The following is a 23,592-nucleotide window of genomic DNA, read 5'->3' as shown; positions in this document are numbered from 1 at the left end:
GATCTCCGACATCCCCACTCCCCCATCCTCCTGAGGATGCTCCTTCAACAACACATGAACACGCTCACACAGTAGCTCTGCAGAGTGGGATCGGGAGAAATAAGATCTGTAGTTAAAGGGGGAGGGAGGAAGGGAGAGGAAGGAAGTGCCATAGCAGAGGGAGACGGACAGACGGAGATGGAGCCTGAGACTGTAAAGGAGCAAGGACATTTCAGTGGATGTGCTGAAGGGGAGAAGAAATACAAATACACAAGTGTCTTGTCCAATGTAGACCCTTGAGTGACACACCTGGCTTCCTGTCTCCAAGGCTGCCCATGGTGGGGGGATGGGGTGGGGTGGGGGGGGCCTGTAGCCTAGCTCGGTCTTGCAGGGCCAACCTCCACCCAGGCTGGTATAGGGTGAGAAGCTCAGTCTGTCCTGCTGCTCTGGCGTGGATCTCAGGGCAGAGCCCTTAAGTCTGCTTGGCCAAGCCCTACCTGATCCCTCCTCTTGCCTCTTCTACACCCTCTCCTCTTGCCATAATTAGTGCATCCTGCCCCTGGACCCTAGTGTCCCCGCTGCTGCTTGACTCCCTCTTATCATCCCCAGGTCATGCCCACCTCTTGTGCCCTAGGCTGCTTCTTGCTCTTCCCTGCTGGCCTCAGCCTTCTGGACTTGGACTTAGGCTGGCTCCTTGCCTGATGGCACTTGGCTTTTCCTTTCCCAGTGGACTGCCCTGGCAGCTCCTGGACTAGCTTGTTCATCTACCCTCTGGACTTTCCTCCCATTCAGGCTTCCGGGCTCCAAGCTCAGGAGTTCCCTGGATGTCTGGTCCCTCCTTTCCCAGCCATCCCTGGTCACAAGATCAATGTCGTAGACCAAGGGGTTTGGGTTAAAAATAATGGGGCGCCTGGGTGGCGCAGTCGGTTAAGCATCCGACTTCAACCAGGTCACGATCTCACGGTCCGTGAGTTCGAGCCCCGCGTCAGGCTCTGGGCTGATGGCTCGGAGCCTGGAGCCTGTTTCCGATTCTGTGTCTCCCTCTCTCTCTGCCCCTCCCCCGTTCATGCTCTGTCTCTCTCTGTCCCAAAAATAAATAAAAAACGTTGAAAAAAAAATTAAAAAAAAAAAATAAAACAACGGTAATTATAACAATGACAACTACATCTTTATTCACATCTGCTGCAATTCCCCTCAGAGAGTGGCTCAAGGTTTCCTCCTAGGAGCCCAGTCTGCATTGTACTGGCTCCTTTGCAGACAAAGTAACCAAGCTAGGGAGAAATGGGCTGCCTAGAGGTCTCACCTTGGCCTTGGAGGAATCTGAGACTTAGAATCCAGGTCTGAACTCCAGCGGACTCCCTCCAGCTATTACTTCCTTTCTGTTTTTGGCTGGTGTTATGTAAAACAGCCTAATGAGGTAAACATCCCAGACGTTAGAAGCTTAGGTCCCCTGCAGCGTCAGCCATTTTCCTTCCCCTGCATCCACATCTGAGCCCAGCCAGTGTGAGGCTCTTACTGTGTGCAGTCTGTTGTGAGCTGCCTTTTGCTTGCAAGACTGGCATCCATGGGGGTCATGACTAGCAAGAAACCATCCCCAGCATTGTGAAGGCTTGTTCGCACAGAAACTTAATCATCAGGGCGTCACCGTATGTCACTTGGTATTCTAAAGTCTTTGCTTTTTGCAAACCATCTTTGCCTCCCTGCCCCTCCTAGCCCTTGCAGAGGATGTTGTAAATTTTTGAGGATACCCACAGGCTGCTCCATGCCTGCCCCCCCCCCACACCCCCCCAGAGCTCCAGTGGTTTTTCTGCAGCAAGCCAGGCAGAGAACACAAACCCCTTCATGTGATCTTGCACTGATACCTGCCCTTGCCCTCGTAACTCCTGCCAGAACCCACCTTTTGTTCACAGCCTCCCCTGCCTGTCAAAAATTTGATGAACTTGTTTGTGCTTAAGGTGTTCATGTTTTCTTGGATTACTTTTCTAGATAGCATTTTTATTTTTCATAAGACCTAACCCAAAGGAAACAGTGAGGTGGTTAAAGGTAGTATGGAGATACTTAAAATCATGATGCATCTACAGCTGTCAATCCCATCTGCTTAGATGGCTGGCCTGGCTGAGGGTCAGACGGGAATGGAGCGGACAAGGTGAGGGTTTATTTCGCCGTGGCTTTAGGAGTAAGGAAGGAAGGAAGGAAGCCTGGAGTAAAATGTGGGGTAGAGTAAGGTACAAACCTTTCTGTTAAAGATGGGCCAACGATCCATATAGTGAAACAAATCTGAGAACCCTTCTGCTGGTGTAATTGCGGTTTTCAACCACAATTCATCCGAATGTACAGGTTCAAGTTTGTGCTGGGAATTAGTTGGAAGTCTGGCCTAGAGGCATTCTCTCAGCTTCTGCTGACTGGAAGTTGTTTTCTTCCGGCCGAGCATAGTGATAGGGACACCACAAAGGAGATCTGGGCGCCACCCCACTGACTTCACCTCGTCCACTCGTTCATTTACTCATTCAATATTCATGGAGTACCTGTTCTTCGAGAAGGCCCATGTTAGGTGCTGGAGGGGATATTAAAAGGTATTCTGCTTTCCAAATTGGATGATATATTTCCAGGTGCCAAGCTGGCAAGGGATCAGACTGCTTGTTGCTTAATGTTTATTGACTACCCACAGTGTGCAGGCTGATGCTGCTGACGTGCACACATCATGGGTCCCGAATTCCACACTTAAGTCAGCAAGATTTCATTGTAGAGGGCATAAAAGCAAAATCCAAGCCCCCAAGTACCATCCCGTGAAGGCATGGCCTGTTTTTGACAGCAAGGAGAATGTGGGGATCTAGGATCTGCCTCCTTTGGGGGAGCTGTCCTCGCTGTAGGTGCTGAAAAGAAAGCTCATTAGGGCTTGTGATTCTTCTTTCCAACAGCCAAGACTGTCAGAGCTCACTGTCCAGGCAAGCTGTAACAGGGAGGGGGAGGAACCAAACCAGAAACTGAGTATTCCAGTGTGCAGGGATAGCTCAACAACAGTGAATATGGGTTGGATGAGGTGTGTATGTCTGAGCAGCAGACACTTGCCATTATGGCAGTGGGTCAGTAGGTATGAATACAGTGGGTACTACTTTGGGGGTTCAGGGCTACATGCTTTCTACAGGTCCCACTTCTATAGGAAATCTAGAGCTTTAGTGAGTTAGAATAAGAAAATAACAGGGGTGCCTGCGTGGCTCAGTTGGTTAAGCGTCCGACTTTGACTAGGTCATGATCTCACAGCTTGTGAGTTCGATTCCCGCATTGGGCTCTGTGCTGACAGCTCAGAGCCTGGAGACTGCTTTGGATTCTGTGTCCCTCTCTCTCTATGTCCCTCCCCCGCTCAGCTCTGTGTGTGTGTGTCTCTCTCTCTGTCTCTCAAGAATAAATAAACATTAAAAAATATTTAAGAAATAGAGAATAGTGGTTGAGAAAAACCCACTTTTAAGATCTGGGATACATGGATCAGGGGTACCATGCCTTGAATAAGATAGGACTTCATTTTAGTAAGAGCAGCAGTCTCAAACTGTGATGAGGATTGGTCCTGGGCTTTGGGGGTGAGACTGATTCTGAAGATGGTAGGACTATGAGGAGGGTATGTGAGAGGCATCTGGGCATCAGAATGGCTTAGCAGAAAAAGTAATCAAGTTCTGTATTTTGTGGTAAAGGTCCTATGAGAGTCCAGACCAGTGCTACTCAAATGTGGTCCATGGACCATCATCTGTGAACTCCTTAGAATGTGGATTTGTGGGCCCCAGTCCAGGCCTATTGAACTAGGATCTCTGAAGTTTGGGAACTCTTGGTCTGGGGACATGGGTGGGGCTGCAGTGGTCATTGAAAACTCAGGGAAGGACAGAGTAGGAGTGGGCTCTGGATGGGAATCAGGAGAGGAAATGTTGCATCTAGCATAACCTCTCCCACCGAAGCAGAACTTGTAACCTATTTGTGTATTCCTTGTCATTGATTGATTGATTATAAGAGAGCATGTGTGAATGTGAGTGGGGGAGAGGAGCCAGAGGGAGGAGAGAGAGAATCTCAAGCTGGCTGGTTTGGTTGTTTCTTTGTTTGTTTATTTACTTATTTATTTAGACTAAATGTGTGAATGTGAGTGGGGGAGAGGGGCACAGGGAGAAGGAGAGAGAGAATCTCAAGCTGGCTGCACACCGAGTGCAGAGCCCGATCTCAAGACTGTGAGATCATGACCAAGAGTTGGATGCTTAACTGACTGAGCCACCCAGGTGCCCCATTCTTTTTTTATGTATGTATGTCATCTATTTCTAGAGGTGAGGTGCATTTTCTTTGCCCATCTTTCTGCATTATGTGTTATTAGCATCCTCCTGACATCTAGCCTAAAACCTCTTTGTTGTATCTCCAACGTCCTCTTTCCTTCAGCAACCAACTTCAGGCTCCACTGCAACTCGGGGACACTGGACTGAGTTCTAGCTCTGTCACTGTTTAAGCATATGACCCTGGGCAAACTATGTAAGTGTTTTAAGCCCAATACGCTCATCTGTAAAACAGAGGTAATAATACCTGTCTTGAGAGTTATTATAAAGTTTAAATTAAATGAAATGATTCATGTGAAATCAGTCGGTAACTCTGGAAAGCCTGATACCAAGCAGCATTAGGTGCTATTATTATTGGAATGCAGAGTTGTGTCAGGCATTGAGATCCCCGTAGGATGTGGGGGAAAGGCTCTAAAATGGCATTTTGTGGACTTGGGGGCTTTTCTAATGAACTCTACACAGGCTGTGCGGGTGAATGGATCTGTTGTAGGTTTGCTGTCTGCACAGGTGTATGTGATGGGAGCATCAGGTGTTCACAGTGTGGGAGTAGAAAGTGGCTGAGAGTATTATGTGCTGAATGGCAACAGTGTGGCATATTGTGAAAGGAATTTCAGAGCAGAAAATCATCCATGTTTGGGATCCTCAGTGGGATACCAGTAGCAGAAGCAGCCCTCTAATTTATCAGTTGTGTCCGATAAGAATGTAGTTTAGACAGTAACAGGAGTCTCTAAAAGAAGATTTACATACTAAGTGTCTAAGAAGTAACATTTTCAGAGCTCTGAAGATAAATACACTGTGAGTACACTTGTACTGAAATTGTTGAGGGGAGCACGGAAATGATTCTCCTGACTGTTGTAGCCCAGCCCTGCCTCTCAGGGAGGCAACAATTTTCAGTCTGTACTGTGATCAGATGCCTTTCTATGTCTGAAGTGAAAAAATATATCCCCAACGTGGATACTTCCAGAGTGTTGGGGATGTTGGGCAAGGAGGAGGGTCTAGAAAAAGGATAGTGATGTGGTTAGGGTTGAGGGGGAGGTGTCATATTCCTATTCTGGAGGAAATATACTCCTTATTTTCAACTCAGTGCCCATTATGGGCTATGGGGTGGTGCTGGCTGTGGTCATGGATTCTGCCATTCTGTGTTATCAACCAAGGAGAAACAAGAATTGCAGGGAGATAGGTTGGCCTTGAAGATAACTTATAACCTACCAGTTCGGTGAGAGTTGAGTTATAGTTCTGCCTGGCCTGAGTCCCCTTGTGAGTCAGGAATGGGCATGAGAATTGGTAGAAGTGTTCTGTAGCCATGACCATTGGAAGATGATGGAACTTGAATCCTAACAACAGGGGTTTTAGGGAAGCAGTGAGGATCTGAAGTATAAGGTCCATGGAGTGGGCAGAAGGCAAGAACCAGATCCAAAGTGAAGGTAAGGTGGAGTACCTGAGACATTACCTTACCTGAGAAGGTAAGGTAGGGTCACCTGAGACATTATGAAGCACTTCTGAGTCCAAGACTCTGGCATTGCTCATCAAGTCATATTTAGTGATTGGCAGTGTTGGCTGCTGGGACAAACAATCCCCACATTTCTCTGTTCATGAGTAAGAAGAAAGGGTGCATAAATTGATCAGGTTTAAGGACATGCTTTTGGCCATTGTCTTAGTCATGGAGTTACCAGGCTGAGCTAAAATGTTGGGTCCTCTGATATTATTTTGGAAGCTGACCCCTGCTGGAGTTAGGCTTTGAGGCTGATGTTCTCTGCCACTTGTATTCTTCTTTGACTTTTGCTGATATGGACTCTGATTTGAGCTTGGAGGTCATAGTAGGCCGAGAGACTTGCCTGGTTCTGAGTAATTCAGGCTTACCTAAAGTAGTTCTCCATGGAATTCAGCCTTGCTCATGTAAAACTATAATTCTGTGTGTAGAAGGTAGGAAGTGGAGCTAAGTCTTAGCCAAAAATAACGTGTTACATGTCTTGCTTCCCTCTGTCTCCATATCTATCTTAGGAGTCTTCCATGGAAGGTTGGTATAGACTACAATTAAAACATTCTTAGATTCTTTGTAATTCAGCATTCCAACCAACACTCCATCCAGTAGAATTTCCTGGAATGATGGAAGTGATCTATAAATCTTCATTTCCCAATATGCTAGTCTTAAGCCACATCTGACTGTTGAGCTCTTGAATTAGGAGTAGTGCAACTAAGCAACTGAATGTTTAACTTAAATTATCACACATGGCCGGCAGCTACCATATTGGACAAGGTAAATTGTAAACTATTGATTATGAACATTCACACATTAAAAACAAAACCTTACAGGTTTTCTGTGTGCCCCAGCCATTTTCAGGGGGATAGGAATGCACATTCCCTCAGGTCACCCAGATCCTTACTTGCCACATTCCCCTTGGGCTCCCAGAAGGCCCAATCACAGAGCTAATTGGGGTGTTCGTAGGCTTTTCTGCTGGTCTGTACCATGTGCAGGTAAAGAGAGGTAGCAGGGAAAGGATCTCATCATTACCCATGCCGAATCTGGGCCAGGTTGTTGCAGGTTGGGTTTCCCAGGAAGATTTTGAGATGGGAGTTTTGCAGGAGGAGGTTCATTAATGAGTGCCCTTAGGGCCCATTTCTGTGGTAAGGAAGGGGACAGAGCCAGGTTTGACAGAGGGAGAAGTCAAGCTATAATGCAGGCCCAGTGACCCCTCCCTCCCAACAGGGCTCTAGTTCTACAAATGGCCCTTCAGTTTTTCCAGAATTGGGTAGAGGTGGCTAAGTCTTATCTTCCCACCCTGGTTACTTCTTGGATGTGGGCTACCATAATAGGGGTAGCTTTGGGCCTGCAGCTCTCTGAGTAATCCCCAGAGGGGCTGACCCCTGATGGCCAATCGCCCTCTCAGAACTGGGGCAATAAATCCTTCCAAGATGGGGGTTCTGGGCAGTGCACATGGTATGTGGTGTGTAGGTGTTTGAAGTGATTCTTTGAGGTTGCCAATGTGGTAACTGAGACTCCAATGGACCATCTCACCCACAGCTATAGTGGATAAGAGACAGTGGTGCAACTAGAGCCCAGGCCTTTTTGGCTGCAAAATTCATGCCCTTTCCTCACCCCAAGGAGCCCTTACCTTTATTGGACACGTCTACTCACATTCTCTCCTCCCCTCTGTTTTCCCAAGTATGTTTTCTTAATTTCATTATCCTACAGGACAGCCCTACTTCATCCTCTCCTGCTTTCTACCGTCAGTGATACCCTCCCCCCATTACCTAAAGTAAGTGAAGACCCTTCCCCATGAGCCTCCAGGCTAGCTACCCCTCCTCGCAAGAGCTCCAGTGTTCAAAAGAAATGAAGAACGCTATTTATTTTCCCCTCTGTTTTTTTTTTTCCATTTAATTACTGGTATCACAACAGTTTTTTTTTCTATTGCTTTTCATTGTAAATGTATAGTATTTAATCTACATTATGAGTTAAATGGGCTTTTGTGGACTAGCCTAGAAACCCAGTCATTTATAACAGACATGACTTCTCTGGAAATGGGTTCTGAATTCTAAATAACTGACTTACAAATGAGGATTTAGCACGGAACTCATTTCAAAGCTGGAGACTGTCTTTCTACTTTCTGGGCGGTTTGCTTCTGAATGGTCTTACCGCCTCCCTTCTTTCTGCATGTCAGGCTGGGTCCCCCGAACCAGACACCCTCAATGGGGTGGCAGGCACAGACTCCTCCTTGGTCTCTTGTTCTCAGTCCATAACCAGCTGTTGATACACAATTAATTAATGCCCTATGGTATGTCTTGTGCAGGCTTATCTAAATCCAGGAACCCAACAGAGAGACCGCAAGCATCCTTGGCCTTGGCATTATTCAGTCTCAGTCCTGCCTCTCAGTTCGCATTGATAAAATAGACTAATTATGTAAGATTTCCCTGAGGCTCTTTGCTTGGGTACCTAGCACCAAATTAGAAATGAGCAGTCAGAGGTGTGTGTGTGTGTGTGTGTGTGTGTGTGTGTGTGTCCTTCTGAGGCTGAGAGACTACTGAACAAGGGTGTGGGTGTGGAAGTGACCCCAAATGGGATGACATCAGCGTTCGTATTCCACATGCCACCTGACCCACCACCTCACTCCTGGAGCTTCTAGATGCTGCACAGTTGCCAGGGAAACCAGGAAAAGGAGCTGTACGTAAGCTGTCTCCCAGAGCTCAGGGCACATCCTCTTGGGGGTATAGCAGAAGGAAGGGCGTGTTCCTTCAGGCCCTGAGTTGAAGGGAAATGCCGACTAGAAGCCAGCACACCCCCTTATGCTGCCCCAGTCTGGTTCTGTCCGTATGTCACCCTAGCGTTGCATTGTGGACTCCCAGCCTGTGCCCTCCCCCATCCTACCTTGCCACCAGCTCCTACCCCAAAGGGATCTTTTCACTTCCTGGAAGTAAAAATTACTTCACATCAGCAAGAGAAGGGACCTCTGATTTATGGTTAAGGGCTGAAATCCAGTTACTGTTTAGCTTGGCAGAGCTAACAGAAATGTGCAGAAAAAAAAAAAAATTACTAACTCTGTTTCATTTCCTCATTAAGTTGAAAGAGAAGGACCTGGATCCTGAGTGTTTACAGTCCTGGTCAGAGCTTTGAAGCTCTGGTTAATGAAGAGCCATCTTTGCTTGTTCCTGGAATGACCTGGCAGGACCTTCATTCCCAGTGTTGACTGAAGGCCTGTGGTATGCACGATGGGGCAGCGAAAGAGAGGCCTTCGAGGGGCCTGCCACCTACTCGAGAACCTAGAACAGTGACGGCAACCTAGGATAGCAAGCACCGGTGCCGTGGGTTGTGGGCAAACAAAATGCTGTTAGCAGTGTTCAGAGGAGGAAAAGACCATCTCAGCCCAGGACAGTGGGTCGGGAATAGTGGCACTTGAAATGGCCCCAAAATATGTCATTCATTAAACTTGAGTTCCTACCATTTCCAGAAACCACTCTAGGCACTAGATGAAAGAAGGTGGTTTCTCCCCTCACAGACCTTGTACTCTGGTGTAATTACTACCCTTGTTGAATGCTTCACATGGGCCCAGAGCTGTACTATGGCCCTGGTATGCCATTATTTTTACTTAAATCCCAACTGTCCTATGAGGAGCGTATCTTTTCTATCTGTCTTACAGTCGAGGAAACTGAGGCTTTCTAGAGTTTATGTAACTCATGGTGTGGACGATAGGACTTGAGGATGCCCTAGGAAAGTGATCTATCAATGTGTATGGGATGGATGGAGATGGGTGGCTTCTGACCCTGAGGAAACTTCCGTGATCGTCCGGACTTGATATCTCGTGGTCTGGATAGACTCAGCGGTGGAAATCTGAGACTTGATCAAACAGGAAGTTGAAGCTATCTGTTGAGTTGGTGTGCTTGCGGGGGAGGGGTGAGATTCTGAGGTGTGTGGCAAAGGTCTGAACAAGTTGGTTTCTGACTCCTTCCCCGTTAGAATATGGCAGCTGTCTTTATCTCCACGAACATTTATCAGCACTAACTAGGGGCATGGAAAATAGGGAAGGGAGCATTCTTGGAAGCATAGGGAAGAATTAACTGTATTTTGTGGAGCTTACATTTCTCTTTCCATACATGGAAATAAGGCATACTCATTACATTCAAAAGCTAATTCAACTTTGGCATCTAATAAATGCATGAATCCTATCTCTTTGGCCTTGTAGTCTTAAGGCTAACAACCATTTTCATTCTTTTTATTAAGCAAGACCCCTGTGGGGGTCTTCAATGTATAAAAATTAGTTTTCTTTTTCTTTTTTTTTTTTTTTTTAATTTTTTTTCAACATTTATTTTTGGGACAGAGAGAGACAGAGCATGAACAGGGGAGGGGCAGAGAGAGAGGGAGACACAGAATCGGAAACAGGCTCCAGGCTCTGAGCCATCAGCCCAGAGCCCGACGCGGGGCTCGAACTCACGGACCGCAAGATCGTGACCTGGCTGAAGTCGGACGCTTAACCGACTGCGCCACCCAGGCGCCCCTAAAAATTAGTTTTCTTATGTATTTGTTATATTTAAATAAATTTAAATGTACCAGGCTCTTCAAAATTATTGTCGAGGATGGAATTGTCAACTGCAACCCAATTCACAAATTCACTAATTACTGATGAACTCAGATTTAAGAAGATGGTTAGATTTTCTCATATCTTTTAATTTTAAACACTGGTTTCTCACCTAGAGATCGTAGGCGGGGTGGAATCAATGAGTAGCTATTACTTACTCTCAGAAGATGGGGGTCTTCTGCCTTGCCCAACTGGAGCTGTGAATAATTCACCATGATCCCAGGCTCCTTTTTCCTTCCTTGAGGTTGAGCCCATTAAAATTGCATGATCAGGGGACACTGGCGAGGACGTGATTGGCACCCTCCATATCGGCTGCCAGAAACTTCAACAGAGTCTTAAAACAACCTCAGCTCTCATTCTGGGGAAACTGAGCTGCCACGGGTGGGGGTGGGGGTGGGGGTGGTGATGGCCAACGGGTGAATGAAGAACGTCGGGGAGGAATAGCCAGGTGTCCCCTTTATATGCGGTGGTTTTCCTGAATTCCCCTGACAGTCATCCTGGGGGGACATGGAAATGGAATGCTGTCTCCATGCTCACTATTGATCAACTTAGTCATTATCGTCGGCCTCGTCATTAAGTATTTATAGTTTACTGTGCACAAGGTAAGTGCTGAACAGATGGGGCCCTCTTCTAGAAGCTTTCCAGGACTACCTAATTCATCTCCTTCAGTGAGATGGGATCTCCAGAGAAAGCATCTATAGCCAATTGGTCACAGTCATTACTATGTTTTTTTTTTTGGTGGGGGGGGGGCAGGAAGGGGGTGGGACTTGATGCCACTCTGAAGGATTTTTTCAAATAATTTTGACAAAGGCTGTGGTTCTTTTGAAACATTTTTTTTTTTTTTTTTTCTCATAGCTCAATGTATCACGTTTGTAGGACCGGCTAGGATTCAACTTGGAGGCTGAAAATGGTGGGAACCAAGTGAGACTTTTTAAGTGCCAGGGACTCAGCTCAAGTTTATATAACAGTTGTCACAGATTGAAACCTAGAGTTAATGCTGGTTAATCTTGAAAGGAGAGAGGAAATCTGAAACAGAGCTTGTCCCCAAGGGTCGTTCTGGGCAGCAAGCATTTGCCCATCATCTGAATCCTTTAAATCTCTGTCGTAATCCTGCCCTGTAACCACCTGCCGAGTCCCTTTTTCTTCCTCATGAGATGAATGTTTACCCCTCCTTCCATTTTATCTCTTTTTATCATCGACTTATTTCATTTCTCCTGATGATCAAAATAAAATATAATAGAAAAATCTGACAGAAAAGTGTAGGAGAGCAGGAAAACCTCATCTAAAATTCCACCACCAAGCAACAAATTGCCTGTCGTGCAAATATCCTTTAGCATTTCTTTCCATGATGTAAATAATAGTTTATGTATAATTTTGTATCCTGAGTTTGGTTTATAGTTATAAGCATTTCCTTTTGTCACCAAAACTTGCTATAAGCTCAATTTTAATGGCATAACAGTCTACCATATGAGTACGCATAATTTAACCTTTCCTGTATGGTTAAATGTTTATGTTTTGCTGGTCTGGGGCTGTTAGGATAATACTGTAATGATCATCCTTGTGCATAAATCTTTGACAATAGTTTTGATCATTTGTTTAGGATAAACCAAAACAGGGATCATTGGCTCCAGAGACGCCTGTATTTTTTTTTAGGGTCTTGATATGTAATGCCAAATTGCTTTCCAGAAAATTCCAGCTGGTTTGATCTTAACCTGAGTTTACCTAGATTGAGAATTCTTTTTTTATTCAAGTATATTCTAATTTGATGAGAAACAGTCACTCATTTTTGAAAATTTCATTTCTGCAATCATGAGAAGGGTTGAATGGTTATTAGCTATTTGTGCTTCTCATTTTTCAAGTTCTGTCTTCATTTTCTTTGTCTTTACTTTCCTGTTTCCTTCTTCTTTCCCGTCCAAATTAATCCCTTCAGTATGTGTGCCACTTGGCCAAGGGCTCCTTTTCTGGTCCCTCCCCCCCCTTCAACCTGCCACTCCCTCCCCCTCTACCCCCGATTTAATCCTTTGCTTCCTCTTTTAGTGTTTCTTTCTCTGGGCTAAAGAGGTTGACAGCTTCTGGATTGGATGCACAAAGCCCTAATGGGTGCTCAGAAAATGAAGTCCAGTAGCTTAAATGGGTTCGGTAACATTGGCATTTTATGGCTCTTGGAGTCGGTTGATACTTGGGGAAATGCCAAGAGGAATGAAACCTGTTTTGTTCACATCTGGTATCTCCAGCGCCTAGAGCGGAGCTGGTATGTACAGAGAAGGCAAGGCGCTTAGTGCGTATTTGTTGAATGAATGGACAGCACCCGTTCAAGTGTGTGGCTGCTTTGCAGTGATTTGGCCAGCCTGACCCACAGCTCTAACTCTGAGCTCAAGGAGAGAACAAAAGGGCTGCGAAGAAAGTTTGGCATTTATCTACATTTTGCAATTTGTACAAAAGTATAATTAGATTTCTTTTCTAGAGGTGATCCGTTAATGTAATCAGCGATTGCAGTTACTCAGAATGTAACAAATTGCTGATGTGTCATATAAATAAACACTTGCTTAGTGAAATAATTCTGCACCCAGTACCAGCCATTTCTTTCTCCGCCCCCCCTTTTTTTTTTTTTTTTTTGGTACGAGACCTGGTACCTCCCTCTTCTGCAGCATCCCCCTCTGGAGACAGAAGCCAGGCCTGCTCCTAGGAGGCAGGAAGAGCCCTTTCAGTCCCTATATATTGGGTGGGAGGCACACAGTGGCTGGTCTCCCACCATCAGGTGGCTGGTGGTGCTTCAGATCACTGACCACACGCTCTAGTGAGCATTGCTTTTCCGTTCAACTTAATTCTTAGTGAAAATAAAAGGAGGAGTGTGAACTAGCACCAGTTAACTCGTGTAAACTTAGGGGACCAACCTCCCGACTTGGTCCTTTTATAACTTCAGTTCCTTCTTCTCCTTCCGGGAAGCTTTCCCCAGCCCTGTGGTGGTCATGGATCTCCAGCTATCTGCCTTTCACAGTGGGTAGGCCCAGCAGGGGCCCTGAACCTCTTTCTCCAAGGCCCTTGGGGATCCACCAAACCCTGGGAAGCAGGAAGCTGGTCATGGGAACTTCATGGCCTAGTTGAGAAAATTTGGGGAGTTCATCCAGGTACAGCCATAAGCTGCCCTCCCTTAGAACCAGGGGGAAATAGAGGATGTCCGTTCCCTGGGTTGGAGAGTTCTTCGGTAACTTGGAGCAGAGGGAGGGAGAGAGTGTTGATTCGAGTGTGGTAATCCTGGAGGAGTCCGTCGATTCTGAGATCAGGTCTCAGCCTTCCTGTCTGTCCAGGGTTGGGTGACCCTCCTGCATGTATTGCTCTCAGCACGCTTTTTACTTTCCATTACGGTTGTTTACTGCAGTGCCTCTCTACTCTGGGGCAAGGATCACGTCTTACTCATGTTTTAATCCCAGTATTTAGTGTGATGTCTGGCAGACAGGCATGAAGAACATTTAATTAATTAAAAGGAGTTGAGGTGCACCTGGGTGGATCTCTGGGTTGAGCGTCCGACTCTTGGTTTGGGCTCAGGTCATGATCTCACAGTTTGTGCTGTCAGCTCAGAACCTGCTTGGAATATTCTCTCTCTCTCTCTCTCTCTCTCTCCCCACACACACCCCCTCAAAAATAAATCATATTAAAAAAAGTTGAGGGGCACCTGGGTGGCTCAGTTGGTTAAGCGAATGACTCTTGATTTCTGCTCAGATCGTGATATCACGGTTCGTGAGTTGAAGCCTCGCATCAGGCTCTGTGCCAACAGCACGGAGGCATTCTCTCTCTCTCTCCTTCTCTCTGCCCCTCCTGTGCTGTAAATTAATAAAACTTAAAAAAAAAATTAAAAAGGTGAAAAGCATGAGAGTGAAATTGTTGGGGGCAGCGTTGGCCTAAAGCAAGATGGTGTGGGCTCAGAACTGTGGCGGCTAGATTTGACATTGCTCTCAGCTGGGCAGACTCCGTTCTGAGGAAGAAGTTTTCCATATTAACCCTGGAAACCTTTCTCGAGGTGATGGTCCACTGTAGCTTTTGCTCCGTTTCAGGCTGGTCCTTCTCGGGGGTTCCTCTGTGTCTCAGCACAGACAGACGTTGGAAGTTTGACTTGTGGGTTTTGGGATTCCTGTGTCCCCCTGGGTATGTGTTCTGTCAGGGAAGAGTCTTAGCCTCTTGCCACACAGATACTTCTAGGGAGCTCAGTGTTTGGCAAGCCAGGAACACTTTGACTTAATACCTTTTGCTGGTCAAAAGGATGTTGGGAGTTACACGTATCCCTGTGAGTTCTCCACCGAAAAGTACTTCTCCTTTGTGACAAATTGGCAGAGCTTAGTTCAACTTCTTTGAGTCTTGGTTCACTTCGTGTGCATCTTTGTCTCCCACCTGAAGTATTCCCCAGGGCAGAATTCCCTAATTGTGATCCCAGGGCCACCAGTACCAGGCCCATCTGAGTGGGCTTGCAAAAAAACCCCCAAACAAACTAAATTCTTGCCTTGCCAGTTCAAACTACTGAATCAAAATCATAAGCAGAGTCTGGGACTTGGCATTTTAACAAACTCTGAAGATTATTCCTATGTGCTACCTAACGATGGAACAGTCCCCCCCGCCCCCGCCCAGGGCATAGGGTGTTTGTCTCCTGAGGAGCACTGGTCCTAAGAAATGTCTGGTCTAGATGGCAGCAAGGGGCAGTAACCCTTTCTGCAGCCTGCCTCTTGTGGACCCATAGTTCTGTATGAAGCCTGCAACGTGCATTGTGGGGGTTGAAATATGAATAAGATGCTGCCTCGGTCCTCTGTGACAATTTATGCTGTTTGTATATTCGTACATAAATTACTTCAGTAAAGGGCACACAGGATAAAGTTGGGATGATCTGGTGAGTTTTGGAGGTGGGGGTAGTATTCAAATAGGACCTTGAGGGGAATGGCTAGAACTTCCCAGGCAGATATAGGAAACAAAGACTTTCTAGACCCATGCAGCAGCTTGAGGAAAGTCTTGGAGACATGGAGGCTGGTGAGATGTCTGGGCGGCGGTGGGGAGTCCCATGTGGCTAGAACGGAGAATGCACAAGGCTTTATGGTGGGAGGAGAGAGGAAGGAGGGGTAAAACTCAGGGACATCAGGGTTTTCTTTGTCCAGTGTAGCCCTGAGACATTTCCATCAGGATCACTTGGGACCACATCCTCGAGATACAAAACCTGGTCCAGCGGTTTGCATGACCATTATATTTCCCCACACTTGAGTTAATAAAACCCTTTTTGTTCTTCGTTCATCTCCTACCCTCTGCCTTCAAAATAGTTGTGTGCCATCTGCACTCGGTTCTGTATGGCAGAGCCGAGCCCCGGTGAGAGAGCGGAGGACAGACCGAGAAGAGACCGTGTGGTCAGTTCTGCTTTGTCTCTGCTACTGGAGGGACAGACGTGGGAGGTGAATAATCCAGAACAGTGGGTGATGCAAAAGGCATTTATATTTGGCTTTGAAATGCACGGTGCGATTTCTGGCAGCAGGAGCAACAGATTTACCTTCCTAATTAGGCAAATATTCAAATGAGTTGGCACTCCCTGAACACATGCCACCCAGTTCCAAGACTGTATAAAAGAAGGCTTACCAATTTTCATTTTAATATTTACATTAATTATGTATTAATATTAATTATTACAATAATGCTGGTTAGACTGTTCTGGAGTGTTTCTGTGCCAAATGGACTTCTAGTTGCACGTCTTCATCTGTGGTTGATTTTTCATGAAGCTGGGAATAACTTCTACCAAATGCAGAATCCTTGCCTAAAGCTTTCTGATTTATTGTGGTCAGAAATATGTTAAGAAGGGTTTCTTGGTTGGCGTAGAATGCTGGCTTGAAGGATGGTTTCTGTGCCCGCGTGGCAGCGTCCACAGTAGGCTAGAAAAAGCTACTCATGGTTCTTATTCCCTTTTGAACTTTAGTTTCCAGTAAAGTACAGTCAGATGTAAATTATGCGATGTACTCTCAGCCCATATGTAGACAGAATGGAATTTATAACCATCAGTAAAAGCATTCATTTTTAACTTATTAATCTCATCGTGGAGTTTTATAGATAGTGGTGACATCTGAGCTCATCTAATCAAACTTTATCATTTTAGTAATGAGGCCCAGAGAAAGTTAAGGATGTTGAGGATAAAATGCTCAAAGTGTGTGGGGCGCCTGGGTGGCTCAGTTGGTTGAGCGGCTGACTTTGGCTCAGGTCATGATCTTGCGGTTCGTGGGTTTCAGCCCCGTGTCGGGCTCTGTGTTACCAGCTTGGAGCCTGGAGTCTGCTTCGGATTCTGTGTCTCCCTCTCTCTCTGCCCCTCCCCTGCTCATTCTCATTCTCTCTCTCTCTCTCTCTCTCTCTCTCAAAAATAAAGATTTTAAAAAAATTTAAAAAGTGCTCAAAGTGTGTTTGTGATGCACAGGCTAGCCAAGGATTAAAAAAAAAAAAAATGGTTACCAAAACTCAAAAAACCCTCTAAACCCTCTGAGGTTAATGCCAAGTCGGTTGTCTATGTATTTCAGTTCCCACACTTCCTCGGGGCCCATGATGGAGAAGGTCCTCCTGCTCTTTATACTTCTTTACTGAGCGGTAAGAAATTGTTGGGTGGCTTTCGAAGTCTGGAGAGCCACTCTGAGCAGGATGGGTGTGGTCGTTGCCCTTGGAAGCTTCCATTCTCCCCTACGCACACATTGTTTTTCTGCTGCTTCAGGCTGTCCTGGATCTAGCTCAGCCTTCCAGGTCCTAGGTGTGTGATGTTCCCTAAGCTTGCCTTCTGTTTGGTTTTCTAATGAGAGCAAACAGAAGAACACAAGAGAGATTTTTCTCTGTTCAATCACCGGCAAGAGTTGAACTGGCTGAGCACGAGAGAAGCTGATTGGAGCTGCAGCGAGGCTCTCTGATTCCGGCTTCCAAATGTTCTCTGGGATGCAAGCCAAGCAAACACCCCCACCCAGAAGTCCCCAGGAGTGTGGGGAGGAACAGGATGGAAGGAGCTCTGATCTCAGGATCTCAGGAAGGGTTCATATTGAGAGGGAGAGAGCATGGAAAGGTTCCTCAGCGTCTCTGATGGAACCCCTCCCGAGTTTGAGAAGCTACAGCAATGAGGTGCAGGAGATCAAAGGGGAAGGTGGGAGGGAAGGGGAAAGCATGCGTGTGAGCGCAGGAAAAACACCTGTGCCGCTGAACGGAAGTGTCCGGGCCATTGTGGACCAGGGAGGGAGCTGACATTCCAGAGAAAGGGAAAACAAGCAGAGGCCAGGAATCCGCGAGAGCCACCTCTGGGAGGAAGATGCCTCCTCTTCATGATGGAAGCACTGTGTGAACCCAGGCAGGTTGCAGAAAAAAGTGGCTGGGCAGCCGCTGCCTGCGTGCACCTGTGTGAGTTACCTGACCTGGTCACCGCGTGTGTCAGTTGAGGTCCTTGTTCCCATGCACCGACTCGGAGACCCACAGTTGTGCGTGCCGCTCGGAGTCTGTGTGGTGAGGGGGGTGCGGTTTGTGGTCAAGAACACTATGAAATTAATTGGCCCCTTTGGGATAGCTGAAGCCTCTATCTCTGGACTTCTTAGCATAGGGCTCTAACTAGGTGAGATGACCAGTCGTGCGGGTGTAGGTTAGCCCTTGGGTGTCAGGATTTCTTTTCTGTGCACGACAAAGCGGAGACTGACGGATGTTTGACAATAAGCACAACTGAGAGAGCCTGTGGGAGCTGGTAGCAGCTCGGCTTTTTTGTATGTGGCTGACCCAAATATCCTGACTTTATTCCTAGACCGTGCATTTGGGTGTCACGCGTGTGCGCGCAGTATACTTTCTCCGTAATGTTTCCTTCACTTCTGGGGATGTTCTAGGTGGGCCTACTGGGGAGCAGGCTCTCTTAGGCCGCTGTAACAAAAATACCATAGACTGTGTGGCTTCGACCACACATGTTTATTTTCTCACAGTTTCGGAGGCTGGAAGTTCAAGATTAAGGTGTCTGCAGATCTGGTCCGGTGAGGGCCCAGTTCCTGGTTTGAGGATGGCCATCTTCTTGCTGTGCCCCCATATGGCAGAGGGCAGAGAGAGGAAACGATCTCTCCTGTCTTCGAAGAGTGCTAATCCCATCACGGGGCTCCACTCTCATGACATAATTATCTCCCAAAGTCCCCTTCTCCAAATACCATCACATTGCAGATTAGGGTTCCAGCATATGAATTTTGGGGGAACACTAGCTTTGGGGCGGAAGTTTGTACATAGGGAATTTTTGGGAGGTGCGGTGTGAGGGAGGGTGGGAAGCAGGATTGGGCAGCAGGAACAGCTAGATGGTAATGGAGTTGCAACAGAGGCCTTTGTCAATGGCACAGGGAACTATGGGTCTAAGGTAGCCCTTCAGAGTGTCCCAGATTGAGGCCAGGGTCTAGGCCTTTGTGCCTCCACATGGCCCTGTCATTGGGTGCAAGGGATTGTTTGGAAAGGGTCTACCTTGGATGAGGTGGCTCCCATTGGTCAAAGGCACTTCTCCCTAGGAACTGGTGTCACCAGGGCAGCTAGGTGACCACGTGGTGCCTCCCTGCCGTAAGGGAATCTTGCTGGAGTCCCACAGCATCCACTGCAGGGGGCGGTGAGAGCCTCTGAACATCTACATTCTGAAAGGTGTTCACCACTAGGGGTGTGTTGGTGGTTTCCAACAACAGAATGGCTTTCTTTATGGTTCTAGCCTCTACATCAGGGGGAGCCCAGGATTCAGGGGGGGAAGGCTCATCCACAGGACTTGGGAGTCCCGCTCCAGAACACCAATGACCTCCTCACCTGCTGCAGGAGTGAATGTGAGCCATTTCCCTTCTGCTTTTAGGGAGCTGAAGTTGGTCACTTGAGAACAGCACTGTCCCAATAGAACTATAACGTGAGCCACAAATGTGAGCCACAGGTTTAAATTTTGCCATTTTTTTTTCAAAAGAACCAGAAGAAATTAGCCTTAATGATAAGAGTTTTTCTAAACCTAATATAGTCAGAATTTTGCTTCAGCATATAATCAGTATAAAACAATTTTAATAAGCTGGTTTTAATTTTCTGGTACTAGGTCTCTGAAATCCAGCGTAAGTTTTAGAGCCTGCATTTGGACGAGCCAGATGTACAATGCTCGGTAGGACGTGTCGTTCGTGGCTACTATTTGTATTGGTAGCTTTAGAATGCAATTTCTGCTATGAATTCCATTATCCTCCTCCCTCTGCAATGAAAAAAATGGCAAAAAAATTTTTTTAATGTTTCTTTATTTTGAGAGAGAGAGATTGAGAGAGCAAGCGAGCAAGCAAGCGTGTGTGTGAGCAGGGAAAGGGCAGAGAGGGAGAGAGAATCCCCAGCAGTCTCCGTGCTGTCAGCACAGAGTCCGATGCAGGGCTCCATCTCATGAATCATAAGGTGAAATCAGGAGTCAGACGCTTAACCAACTGAGCCACCCAGGTGCCCCAAAAGTGAAAAAAATTTTGAGGGGAATTAGGAAGCCAATAATTCAAATTCGTTACCATTATTACTCAAAAGTATGCCCAAAGCACAGGATTGGATCTTTTTCGGGTGGGCCATACTAAGGCAGCTATTCAGGGTAGGCACCTTCCTTCTAGAAGTCTCTAAGTTTCTGCTATAGTGTTTACTGATTTAGCTTCTAAATCTACATGGTCAGTTTTCAGCTCGGGGTCACCTGGACTTTGGGGCAAGTTTCCAGAGTGATATAGTTTATAATTAACTGAAAAAGAACAACAAAGTAGCCACAACCTGAACTTAATATTAGCATAAATACTTTCAAGTCCCAAGATAACTGGGATATTAGGCCTCAAAAGCTGAACATACCGTTCTCTCTTTCCCACAAGCACTTTCCCAAAGTAGAAAGTCAATGATTTTCTCTGTTGTAAATGAGGACAAGATTTTTTTAAAAAAAATTTTTTTTTTCAATGTTTATTTATTTTTGGGACAGAGAGAGACAGAGCATGAACGGGGGAGGGGCAGAGAGAGGGAGACACAGAATCAGAAACAGGCTCCAGTCTCTGAGCCATCAGCCCAGAGCCTGATGCGGGGCTCGATCTCACGGACCGCGAGATCGTGACCTGGGTGAAGTCGGATGCTTAACCGACTGCGCCACCCAGGCGCCCCAAGGACAAGATTTTTTGTAAGAATTTTACTTCTAAGAATATTTTGGGCAAGGGGCGCCTGGGTGGCTCAGCTGGTTAAGTGTCCGACTTTGGTTTGGGTCATGATCCCACAGTTCGTGGGTTCAAGCCCTGTGTCGGGCTCCGTGCTGACAGCTCAGAGCCTGGAGCCTCCTTCAGATTCTGTGTCTCCCTCTCTCTCTGCTCCTCTCTCGCTCACGCTCTCTCTCTCTGTCTCTCAAAAAATAAATAAACGTTAAAAAAATAATAATAAAAAAATAAAAGAATAGTGATGTCCAAAAGAAATGTGATATGAGCCACATACCTAATTTAAAATTTTCTGGTAGCCACATTAAAAAAAGTGGAAAGAAACAGGTGATATTAAATTTAATGATGGATATCATTTAACCCTATATACTCCAAATACTCTTATTTCAATAGCTGATCAGTGTAAACAATAATGAGTTACTTCACATTTTTAAAAATTAAGTCTTCAAAATTTGGTGGGTATTTTATACTTAGAACACCTCTGAATTTGGGTGCTAAATTTTCATCAGAAATACTTGATTTATATCTGCAGTTCATAAAATTTACAGTGGAAAATGTAGATTTATATATTCAAGTTGTTCCAAACCTACTTAAAAGTTTTTTAATAACTAAAATGAGTACCTCCCTCCCCAAATCAGTTTTTAAAAAAATATTCACATCCATATTAATAAAACTAGTTTATCAGCAAAGAATGAATCGATTTGACCTTGAAGCAAAGTGAAAAGTAGTCCTACTGAGTAAAGTTGTGTTTAGTGGAGAACCACTTACGTTGCTTTCATTTTTAGATATAGACTTAAGTTTAACTGAAATTATGTCAAATAAAAAATTCACTGTCTCAGTCCTAGCAGCCATGGTTGAAATGCTCAGTGACTGCTTTAGAATATCATAAGGTATGGTGGAATTGAAAAGAACATAATAGAAATAGGGCTCTATAGTGATGACTGCAATGTGTCTGAGTGGCTGTTGTCAAATTTGTGTCCTCCCTCCCTCCCTCCCTCCCTCCCTCCCTCCCTCTCTCTCTCTTTCTTTCTTTCTTTCTTTCTTTCTTTCTTTCTTTCTTTCTTTCTTTCTTTCTTTCTTACGTTTACTTAGTTTTGAGAGAGAGAAAGAGAGAGCGAGAGAGCAGGGGAGGGGCAGAACGAGAGGGAGACAACAGAATCCAAAGCAGGCTCCAGGCTCTGAGCTGTCAGTACAGAGCCCGACGTGGAGCTTGAATTCATGAACTGTGAGACCATGACCTGAGCTGAAGTCGGACACTTAACCGACTGAGCCACCCAGGCACCCCTGTGTGTTTGTTTTCAGCGTGTGTGTGTGTATGTGTCTCTGTGTTTTCATGAGCTACCTTCCCGAGTCTCTCTCTCTGGGATCAGAATTGCTGCTTCTCTACCCTTCAGGGGCATTGGATTTTATTTCCTGCCTGTCAGATACTGCTTTCCATCTCCCCCTTATCCAGCTTTTTTGCTTCCTCCTGTTCTCCTTTCATATCTGACTTTCTTTGTCACAGAGTCTGTATTTTTTTTTAATCGATTTTATTTTTTAGAGCAGTTTTAGGTTCCCAGCAAAATTGCATGGAAGGTCCAGGGATTTCCCACATATGCCCTATCCCCATATGTGCATAGCGTCCCCCCCTTAGGGACACCTGCCCCAGAGTGGCACATTTGTTACCCTTCCATGAACCTACACGGACCCATAATTACCCAGAGTCCGCAGTTGACCTTAGGGTTCACTCCTGGTGTTGTACATTCTGTGGGTTTGGGCAAATGTCTAATGACACTATCCATCATTATGCTGTTGTATAGAGTAGTTACACTGCCCTAAAAATCCTCTGTGCCCCACCTATTTTTTAAAAATTCTTTTTTATATTGAATGTTTTTGAATTTCTGGTAATGAAACAATGGGAGACAGCTTAGATTTTTCACTCACTCTACCATAAAATCTAAGAAAACCGAAACGAGCAAATCCCTGTGACCCTTGATTGATTTCCTTTTCTTGGCGGGGGAGGGGGGTGTCACTGACTAACAAAGGGGAAAAAATAACCCTGCTTCTAAATCCATCTGAGGTCAGCCAGGCACTCCTGGCTGTGTTGGGTTTTGCTGAGAGGGCTGCTGGGGGTGAGGTGTCACTGGCTCTTTTTGGTCTGAACCCGACAATTAACTTCTGTTTGAGATTAAAAAAAACCCGACAATATAGAAATCTCTCAGCCCTTCTGTCCTTGCAAGGGGTGGAGGAGGTCAGCTCTGCTTTGTGAGGTTACGGTTGCCATGGAAGAAATAACAAAGCACCCTCGCATGGATGGGAGACATTCAGAGGCCGAGGGGAGGTCAGCTGGGCTGGAGGGTGGGAGGAAGTGAGGTAGGTCCCTCAAGGTTAACTTGGGCCAGTTGATGTGTGACCTTGGGCAAGTCACTGTCTCCCTGGGCATCAGCTTACTTCCTCATTGTCAAATTCGGCTGTTCTCCCTGTGGTTCCTCCACCATGATGGCCCATGAGTCCACGTGCACTTTTCTGACTTTCTTTTTAAAGTTTATTTTGAGAGAGCGAGAGAGAGCATGCACATGTGCAAGCAGGGGAGGTGCAAGGTGGGGGGTAGAGAGAGAGAGAGAATTCTTAGCAGGCCCCGTGTTCACGGCTCCGGCCCCGCTGAGGGGCTCGATCTTACAAACCCTGAGATCATGACCTGAGCCGAAATCAAGACTCAGATGCTCAACCAACCGAGCCACCCAGTCAGCCCCGGCCAGCTAGGGGGGCACTTTCATCCCCGGTGCCAGCTAGGTACCCGCTTACAGATGTGATGTTAAACCAAACATTTACATTATTAGAAGTGACGGGAAGAAGGAAGGAAATCGTAGCTAACGTAGTCCCATGTTCCGTTTTCACTCCCCAAATAATTCAAGTCTGTGTGAGTTGTTTTTGCAAGGCTTGTCAAGACTCAAAAATGTACCCGCCAGTAAATACCAATTAGGGCCTGGCACACTGATGTCTTGGGAGCGTTTCACACAGTTCGTTCTTAGTCAGTTTGCCAAGTGTTTATTGAGTATCTACTTATTTTTAAGCTTACGTTTTCAGGCT

The 23,592-nt window shown here is 46.1% G+C and overlaps 1 protein-coding gene across 3 annotated transcripts in view; it reads left to right on the top strand.

Moving 5' to 3' along the window:
* Positions 1-23,592, top strand: part of TMEM178B (transmembrane protein 178B) — a 366,535-nt gene that overhangs the window by 125,336 nt on the left and 217,607 nt on the right. The gene's annotated exons all lie outside the window — the stretch shown is intronic.

The sequence above is a fragment of the Puma concolor genome, chromosome A2, assembly GCF_028749965.1.
Source record: "Puma concolor isolate L17-30 chromosome A2, mPumCon1.1.hap2, whole genome shotgun sequence".
Taxonomy (NCBI): Eukaryota; Metazoa; Chordata; class Mammalia; order Carnivora; family Felidae; genus Puma; species Puma concolor.
The sequence above is the reverse complement of the archived record's forward strand: the minus strand, read 5'-3'. Positions and strand labels throughout refer to the sequence as shown.